This window comes from Malania oleifera, chromosome 10 (genome assembly GCF_029873635.1).
Source record: "Malania oleifera isolate guangnan ecotype guangnan chromosome 10, ASM2987363v1, whole genome shotgun sequence".
Taxonomy (NCBI): domain Eukaryota; kingdom Viridiplantae; phylum Streptophyta; class Magnoliopsida; order Santalales; family Ximeniaceae; genus Malania; species Malania oleifera.
Window position 1 is genome coordinate 66,982,737 of NC_080426.1, and position 10,016 is coordinate 66,992,752.

The 10,016-nt window shown below is 36.2% G+C and overlaps 1 protein-coding gene across 3 annotated transcripts in view; it reads right to left on the bottom strand.

Moving 5' to 3' along the window:
- The window catches only part of LOC131166951 (peroxisomal membrane protein 11C), a 29,205-nt gene extending 22,326 nt beyond the window's left edge, over positions 1-6,879 (bottom strand). The window contains exons 1-2 of one of the 3 annotated variants that reach the window (XM_058125615.1): positions 6,561-6,879; positions 6,441-6,491 (exon numbers count right to left, since the gene is read on the bottom strand). The gene's annotated coding sequence lies outside the window, so the exon portion shown is untranslated. The remainder of the gene's footprint in view (positions 1-6,440; positions 6,492-6,560) is intronic. The other 2 variants (XM_058125616.1, XM_058125617.1) reach the window with 2 other exon arrangements.
- Positions 6,880-10,016: the final 3,137 nt, after the last annotated feature.

A 10,016-nucleotide genomic window follows, 5' to 3' on the forward strand; every position in this document is an offset into this window, starting at 1 on the left:
CTTTTAAAATACTTGGAAAATATTTTTATAAGGTCAAAAGTTATTTCAAAAAGGTTAAAATTATTTTTGGAATGAAAAGCACCAAAACAGGATTCTCCAAATTCTGTTTTTGTTTCCATATCTGCATTGATGAGCAATTTTCTCTATCAAAAGTTTCCTATTTTCAAAAATGATCAACATGAAAGTTGTAGGATTTTGACTCAGCTTTCTTTTGATACCAAGCTCATCTTATTTGGAGTTTTATAGAAAATGTTATGACCAAAATACTGAAGGCTGGTTGAAGCTGACAGCAAGTTCAGGCGACTGACCCATACCTGATCAGGTGACTGACATACAGAACAACTTCAGTCGACTGACCCATCAAAGCCCAGTCGACTGAACTTGTACTGACTTCCAAAATTCACTGAAATTTAAAGTCCAGGCGACTGACCCAATAAGTCTAGTCCACTGAACTTCGTAACAGCTATTTTTAAACAGTGTAGGAAGGTTTCCAAAAGTATTTGCTTAGCCTCCAAACTTTGTAAAAACTTGGGGAATACTCAAAGTAACTTGGGGAATTCGTTTATACACTTTTTAACTCTATAAATACAAGTTAAACCCAAAGATTAAACACCAACAAGCAGCAAATCAACCTAATTCTCATACTTTCAAAAAGCACTCTTATTGAATACACACTGCTAAAAGTCCTTGCTGAAGTTTCCTGAACAAAAGGTTATGATCTTGCTATTATACTGAGATTTCAAATCTAAAATCAACTCCCGGTGATATTTATCTTGAGCTTCATCTTTCTATATTGTTATTTGATTGAAGTATATTGTGCTAATCAATTGTACTAATCTGCTCTTATTGAGAGTTGTTCTTGTACACAAGGCTCTTGTTTTTGTTATTGTTTTTTATGGTTCAGGTTGTTGAATTGTTGTACCGAGCGTGGGGTATCGCTTTGGAGAGGGGGCTCCACCCCAGTTGAAGGAGCGTACCGAGCGTGGGGTATCGCTGGGAGAGGAGGGTTGTATCCTATTGAAGGAGTGTTATAAAGGTTTGCTCCGCCCGTAAAGGAGTGGTATAGTGGAATCCTAGGTGTGTTGCCTAAGGCGAGGACGTAGGCGGGTATAGCCGAACCTCGTAAAAATCTCAGTGTCTCTCTCTTTCCCTATATCTCTTTAATTTCCTGCACATATATAAATTGCGTGGATGAATATTTAATTTGTTAAAATTAACTTGTGATTGGGAATTGTAACGGAAGTACGTTGATTAATCTTTGCGGAAACCAAAAGGAGTGTACATTGATTGATCTTTGCGGAAACCAAAAAGAGAGTACATTGATTGATCTTTGCGGAAACCAGATTTAAAAGCTTGCTGAAATTTCTGATTTGTTTCATATTGTAAAATCAAGCTTATGTTGTTGATTGGATTGACATATTCAAGAAGTAATTCTCTTATTTTGAATATCACAGCTGAAAGGAATTTTGACAATCTGAAATTGTTCATCCATACAAAATTAAATTTGATTGAGACATTATCTAATCATACAAAGGATAGCTGGTTGTACTTGAGGAGTTGCTGAGTTTAATCTTGTAGAGTAAATTACTCTAAAGCTAGTTTGTTGAGATCTTGAGTGACTTTCAAATATATTGACTTAATAACATCATATTAATTGTTGGGTAATATAAATAAGGTGGTTGATAATAATTATATCAATATCAAGTTAAATTGAGCTGTGATTGTAATTAACTTAAAAGGGTTATACTAGATTAAAGTTTCCAAAGAAATTTTTAAATCCCAATTCACCCCCCCTCTAGGGAGTACACCTTACTTTTCAAATATGACATTGATTATTAGATATTGTCCCATCCCCTGCAGCTAACTACCTAATCAAATTCTTATTTCTTTTCCTATTAACTCGTTTATGAAAGAAAGAAGATTTGTAGTCACCATCCTTAACCCATTTGAATTTGGTCTTTTGTCTCATTTCCTAAATTATCACCTCTTCTAGCTCATTTTTCAAGGAAACTCTCCTAATCTCCTCACCATCTGGAAAATTAAAATCTTGCTCCTTCCTATCCAATGAAGTTAACTTGCTTAAGATGTTAGATTTTCTAATTATGATGTCACCAAACACCTTATTCGAACTTTCAACTTCCCCTTCAGGTGTTTCAACTTTCTTATGAAATAGAAACCACCCCAACCCCTTCCCAATTCCTCTCCCCAAGAGTCCCTAACCAAAGCTTGAAAGTTGCACAATCCAACCAACTATTCTCAAATCTAAAAGGCATATGACCCCAAGACACCTTTCTAGATCCCAACATGATTGGAAAATGGTCAGACATAGTCCTAGGAAGAACACAATAAGAAAGGTTTGGAAATTCATCCTCCCACTTGCCGCAAAGCAAAGCCTATCAAGTCTATTACCCACCGCTCTAGCACCCCCTACAAACCAAGTAAACGGAGCATACCTCAAGGGAATATCTCTTAAACCCCAATTCCCGATAAGCAAATCAAAATTCCGCATGCTGGCTGTAACTCTACCACCCCTTTCTTCTCGCTGGGGAATCTCACTACATTAAAATCACCTCCCACAATCCACCTAAGGGAGCAAAAACCAAAAACATAATACAACTCCTCCCAAAAGAACTCCTACGAGTTGGTCTAGTAGGCCCATACATAGAGGAAACCCACCATTGACCCCTCCCTCTCACTTTAAATAACACACAAAGGGAGAAAAAACTAGACGAAGTGTCCAACTTGGAAACATTTTGAGAATCCCACATAACTAGGATGCCACTTGAAGCACAGCGCTAAGGTAAGAATGCGGGCTCCCTACTATGGCCCCTCGATATACTCCTAAACCCCCCCCCCCCAAAAAAAAATCAACCTCTTCCAATTTAGTCCCTAGATAAGGACAATATCCAAAGAGTATTTATGCAGGACTGACTTTATCAAACTTCTCTTCCTAAACCCCCATAGTCCTCTTACATTCCAACTAACAATCTTCATAATTCAACTCGCTCACCCCCCTTGCCAACCCTCTCTTTGCACTCATAATTAATAGAAGAAACTAGATTTGTAAGCTCTTTCTGGACTTTCTTTTTCATTCTTTCATAAGTCCTAGGACTAAGGCCCACCTCCACCGAGTTTCCAGCATGATCATAAAGCTCCAACCCTAGATCCCAAGGAGTTTAAACGGGTCTAGATTGTCTCTCTCACCACCCTCACAACTAAACCCTTCCTCCTATTAGAACCCCTCTTAAGGCATAAATTTTCTGAAGAAAGAATGGGTTGGGTAGGTAGGAATAGGTAGAACACCTTTACTAATTCTAGACAAGTCAAGGTCCTCCATAAGAAGATCATCCTTTCCAAAAGAATCCACCACACCCCCCCCCCCCCCAAAACATCACAAGAAGGATTAATAGAATTATCCGTAGAAGAACAAATGAACCCAAGGCCAATATTAGAAGGCACAGACCCCACAACATTTATGACTTTCAAATGATCAAAGTTGTAATTAATGAAATTAATACCAGCTCGAGCATTTTTAGGAAGTAGTTGAAGGCAATCTTTGTTTGACTACTGTGATATCGTTACCAACTTGATACCCTTAGCCAACTCTTCCCCCTCAATTCTCTTTATTGTAACTTTTCGATTGACCCAAACAGATAAAACTATTCTCTGTTTCCTGAAGTGTAGCCTCTTGCCTCATGATTATGCTACCATATCTTTCCAAACATTTAAGAATCTATGATTTATCCAAAGCTTTCAACTGAGAAGAGCTCATACACACATCCTCAAATTCCCGAATCTGTTCCAAAAGCAAATCATTATTATCCTCTAACTAGTCTTCCATGACAATATCGAAGTCCCGCAAAATACACCTTTTTTTGGCCTGGCAGAGTTGTGTTTTGTTTTCCACAATGTTTTGAAAGATCTCATTTTTTTTAACCACTTCTTCCATATATAAAGATTCTACATTATTTGCTACTTCCCTACCTCCTTGAAGTGAGAGGTCAACAACAAGTTTTATTTTTTCTTGCAATGCTATCTGAGAATCCCCCTTGATTGGCAAAGGACTACAATGTTCCATCTTGTCGGCCACTTGTGCCATCGGCAAGTGAGAATCATGTTTATCTCCTAGAATCTTGCTCAAACTAGATTTTTCTTTCTCCACCCACCCTTAGCCCACTAATCCAACCCCCTAAAAATTTTTTGGGTCTACCGGGAAGACAGGCTTCAATACAAGACCTCCTAGCCCAAAGTGCCATAAAATGATTTGTCCACTTTCACAATTTTCAACCTACTAATCAAACCAATAGTTTTACGTGAAGAGCTTTCAAATTTTGAAAAGGAATTGGGCTTCAATAATGCCCAATATAGTTTCTCCCCTAATTTTTCTCTTTCTAAAAGCAGAGCCTTACCTTTCTCAATTATCCAGTAGGATTCGCGGGAGAAATTCATTCTCCAATCATGCTCAGCTCCATGCTTTATGAACTCTACATAACTAGCTCGTTAGTAATCCCTTAAGTGTCGTATCCGTTCCATTTCTTTGCACCATATCGGTAGAACTGCACTATCTGCACACTGTGCCCAGGAATTTTTTATGGTTCCTTTCAAGCAATCTATGTCCCCTTTCAACAATCTGCAGAAACTCCAAAAACCTAAGGCTTCTCTACCCTCTGGAATTCTCAGCGAAAATCTTCCCCCAGAGTACAGCAATTTCTCAATTGTGATCATTCTTCCAAATTTGTTTGATGTAAATTTGATGATCACCAAACCTCCTGGAAATTTCATTTGCTTAATCCATATGAATTTAGTATTCTGTCACTAGCACTCTGACATCTATTCCTCGAACCAACAGGCCTTGTTATTTAGCAAAACATAGCGAGACTTCTTTCTTCCCGACTTCTCCAAAATTCGAAGGGCTCCCAACATCAAAATCCATTCAAAAGAGAATAGTTTTCTGTATATTATATGGATTTTGGCATCATGGAAACTCCCGTGCTCACTCTGTACCTTCTTCTCCAACCCAGAGACTCTAAGGAGTACATCAGATTACCAGGAGCCAGGGCTTCAGGGTTCACAGGTCCCACATCCAAAAAAAAGGGCTGCTTCAAAATGGAGAGCTTCGAATCCGCTCTAGGTGCAAAAAAAAAAAACCCTTCTTTTAAAAGCCAGCCAAAGAACAACTCTGGGTTATAAGGCAAAAGACCTCATCGAAACCCCAAAGCTATGAAGAAGATTAGCCGCAACTTATCTGCAGCAATGAAGAACAAAAAAGGAGATTATCCAAAATTGATCCGCAGTGATGAAAAAAAGTCGCAATGGTGGAGGAATCATCGTCACTAGAGGGAACAAGTCGCAAACAAAAAAGGAAATTAGCAACAAATGATCCGCAGCAAAGAAGAAAACTTGTGATGGTGGTAACGTCGTCGCAAGAGGAAACAAGACGCAAGATTTGCAATGGTGGGACAAAAACTCTTTTGGAGGCTTTGAGTTCTAATGCTCGACCCTTCGCCAAAGAAGGGACTACGATTTCTAGGGGTTGACCCTCCACCAAAGAAGAGGCTTCGAGCCTACGAAGAGGCTAAGATTGTCATCGAACATCAATGAGGCAGAAGTATTCAGCAGCAAGAGGCTGGCAGAAGTGTTCAGTGGCAAGAAGCTTGGGTTTTTATTCTTTTAATTAACAAGTTGTAAACGTGGACATGTGGAGACTGGAGAGGACAGAAGTGGGCATAAGAATGAAGGATATGGCTTGTTCTATTGTTCTGGCCCAAGAATGTCATTATTCCTAAAGAAGTTGAAAAGTTGTGGCCGTGAAACTCTTCTATATACAATTTAACCTAAAAATAGAATATATTTTTCTGCAAATATCCACAACATCTGAAACTTAACACCATCTCTCTCTCTCTCCCTCCCAAGCTGTTTGTTAAGCATTAACACAGCTATAAGATAAGCGTGTGCATAAAATAAATAAAATAAAACAGGCGCAAGCAAACACACATGTAGACAGGGTCAACAAAACATGAAAGATAATCGAATTCATTGAGGCGATGATAAAAAGTATAGAACTAAGAAATGATATATCAAATCCTCGAAACAACAAGAGTCCAATCCATCAAACAACTCATCCATCTGAAACATAAATAAATAAAATTGTAAAACCAAGAGTCAATTAACAACACCAAAATAAACAAGTAATAAATCTAATTAAACTCCCCCCACCCTCCGCCCAAACCCAACTCCCCGCACCGATGGGATTGTGGGAGACCCAAAAAGAATTCTTCAAAAATAACAGTTAAATAAGAAAATTTAAAATAATGGAAGCCAAAAAAGCTCAAACCAAAACCCACGTCCTATATTCATGAACTCAATTCAATTACAAAAAACAGTAACTAACAGCTCCGGAAAAGATAAGGCAATCATATCAAAGACCGTTCTTCGCATACCTGAAGAAAAGATCAGCAATGGAAGAACTAGGGCAGCTAAATTGCGTTGCTCTGGTGACAGAAAAATTAAGACTATTAGTCGATCGAGAGAGAGAGAGAGAGAGAGAGAGAGAACAGTACCAGAACACAGAAGAAGTGACAGAGCTGCGGCCTCGAAAGCCAATGTGAGTTCGGGCCCTGACCCTTCTAGTTCTGGGCAGTAGGAGTTGGGTGCGTCTTCTCCCCCTGGTTCTACGATAGGCCCTCGTAGAGCAGGCGTGTTTCGACCTCTAATGTCACGGACGGAAACAAACAAACGAACAGCCTGTTTATAAGTCATTACTTTAAAAAATTAAATTACACGTATATGCATATATGGTAATGTCATACTGCTCTGTTTCTATATGGTATGTGACCACCTAGGCGGTTATGGTAAGCATCGGACGTCAGAGGGGAGGCCGTCGGACTTGGAACGGTTGTGCTTGCGCGTAACTCTACGCTGGGGTCGTGGCAAAGGACTATTGGCTTGCGCACATCACTGGGAATTAGGTAAAAGAGAGACATTTTGGGTTTGTGGACGAGTTTGCCCATGCGTAGGATTACGTGGGGGGGGAAAAATTATTTTTCTTATTGCCATTCCAGGAGTTTTTTTGACAAAAAATATTTATATTTAACTAGAATAAATACTATTATAAGTGAAATAAATATATAATTGTACTCCACTGACTTTCCGACTTATGAAAAATTGATTTTAATTCTAAATATTTGAACAATTACTAATTTCGGCGTTAGGAAAAATTGACTTGTCACAAGTTGGTTTTGTGTACAGAAATCGAAAGTTGGTTTCTTTTTCTTTCCAACTTGTTTGCTCTCTTCATTTTTTCCTTCTCTGCACAAGCCATCCTCCCTCCTTCCTACAGCTAACTCTTCACTTCTCCTCCGACGACTCTCCTTTAGCAGTTACTGAGTACTTTTAGTCCATGTTTTCACTGAGAAGAAGAAACATCACCAATATAAATTTTCCCTCATCTTCAAATCAAATAATCCAAAAAAGCCCTCTCCTCTCTTAATTTGAAGTTGAAGTTCTCCCTAATTTTTTGTTTAGTGTCGTACTAGAAGCAAGCATTTGAAATTTGAGTTTTAATTTCTTACCTCTATTTCATTGTTATTGAGGTAATTTGTGATTATGGTGTATTTGTGAATATATTGTTTAAGATAAATGTTTATGTATGTGAAATAAGAGTTGTTTGTTATTGTTGTGATTTAATCATAATATTTATTATTGTGTTGTAATTTTGTATTATTTGATTATATGTAAAACTATTTGTTTCAACTTTGATAATATATCATTGTCAAAATAATATTTTTAAATGACTTCAAAATGATTTTTTGTTGAAATTTTGTTAGAAAGAAAGTTGATTTGAAGCAAACAGAAGTTAATATTTGTTGGAAATTTTTTATTGAGGTATTTGTTTTGTAAAAAAGTAATTTCTATTAAAAATATCTTTTTTAGATACAAATAATTTTTGAGTTGCAGTTAAAATTTGTTTTTGTTAAAAAAAAAAAAATAATTACGTTAGTTTAGTTGAAATTTGGAATACTTTTATTTAGTAAAATATATTAAATTGAAAAATTAGTTGTTATGTGAGAAATAATTTTTTATTTTGTCGAATTGAAATCATATCTAAATTTTTATTAATTTTTTTGAGAAAAAAATAATTACATTAGTTGAGTTCAAAATTTAAATATATTAATTTGTTTTCAAATTACAGAGTTAAAATTTTTTATTTTAGTTACGTAAAATATTGTTAATATTATTAGTAGTATAGTAAATATGACCTTGTGACGTAGTAATTACTAATTATAATTTGGTTTTAGAGATAGTTGGTGTTTATAATTTGAGAGTAGTATTAGTGAACAAAATTTATATTTGGTTAGATTAAGTATTAGGTGATTTAGATAAATTAGAAGTAAAACTAGCAATTTTGCGACTTAGTAATTATAGATTATAATTTAGTTTTAGCGATAGTTATTTTGTATTTATAGTTTGAGAATAGTGGTGAACAATATTTATGTTTGGTTAGACTAAATATTAGGTGATTTGGATAAATGAGAAGTAGAACTAGCAATTTTGGCACTTTAGTAATTAATGATTATAATTTAGTTTTATTGATAGTTATTTAGTGTTTGTAATTTTTAAGCAATATTTATGATTAGTTAGATTAAGCCTTAGGAGATTTTAAGAAATAAGAATTAAAATTAGTCTCCTTATTTTAAGGTTAAGTTTATTTACGTTAAATATAGTTAATAATCATTACCAATCATTTAGAACAGTGCATACATTAAATAGTGATATTCAAACTAATTTAGTGAGTATAATTAAGTTTTAGTGACAGAGTATTATTTTTGTTGGTTAGGCTATTTTGAAAAAATTATTAGTGAGTATTACGGTTAAGAAGTTATAACTCATTAAAATTTGGAAATTAGAGTAGGAATATATTTGTCATTAGGATAGTAATTAATAAATAAGGATTTTGAACAAAAGAATATATTATGTACAATTGAAAACTAACTACAATTTGATATTGAAATAAAAGAAAAAAAGAGTAGATTGGTCCATTGGGAGCTAATACCTTCCTCTTTGTTCAAATGCTCGGAAATTAGAAACCGGAGAACTTGAAAGAATGGGGAATTAAAGTAGAGCATGGCATGGGAAATCCCATTATAAAATAGAGCGTGAAGCAATAAAAGGGGAATCCCGATAGCAAATGAAGTTATCTTTCCTAGTTAAGTTTGGGGAGTTTTCCAGAATGGGCGAAAGCCTGACGTAGCAATGCCGCGTGGAGGTAGAAGGCCCACAGGTCGTGAACTTCTTTTCTCGGAGAATAAGCAATGACGGTATCCAGGGAATAAGCTTCGGCTAACTCTGTGCCAACAGCCGCAGTAATACAGAGGATGCAAGCATTATCTGGAATGATGGGGCGCAAAGCGTCTGTAGGTGGCTTTTTAAGTCCGTCATCAATTCCCAAGGCTCAACCCTGGACAAGCGGTGGAGTGTGTGGTTTAATTCGATGTAAAGCGAAGAACCTTACCAGGGTTTGAAATGCCGCGAATCCTTTTAAGGGAGAGGGGTGCCCTCGGGAACGCGGACACAGGTGGTGCATGGCTGTTGTCAGCTCATGCCGTAACAAAAGTTATTCAAGTTAGAAGGAGGATGAAGTTAGAAAGTCTAAAGGGGAAAATATATGAAGGATTATGCATCGATCGTAATTATTAAAAATTACAATTGATTTCGAGATATCCATAACAAGTGAGTGGTGGAAGTCTAATATATATCGATGTGCCGAAAAAAGATGATTCAGATGCTCTAATTACATTGAACCCGCAAAATTCTTGTTATGATGTGTATATAGATGATTTTTTTGTAAAACACATCCCTCAACGTATGAATATGGAAGGAGGTTCAATTATGTAGAGAGAGACATTTTTTAGCATCAATCATATAATGATTTTAATATTGCTGAAATGGATAGGTTGTGCAATCACCTTTCACAAGTGATGGCAGCTCTGGATTTAAATGATGTGCCCCATACATCC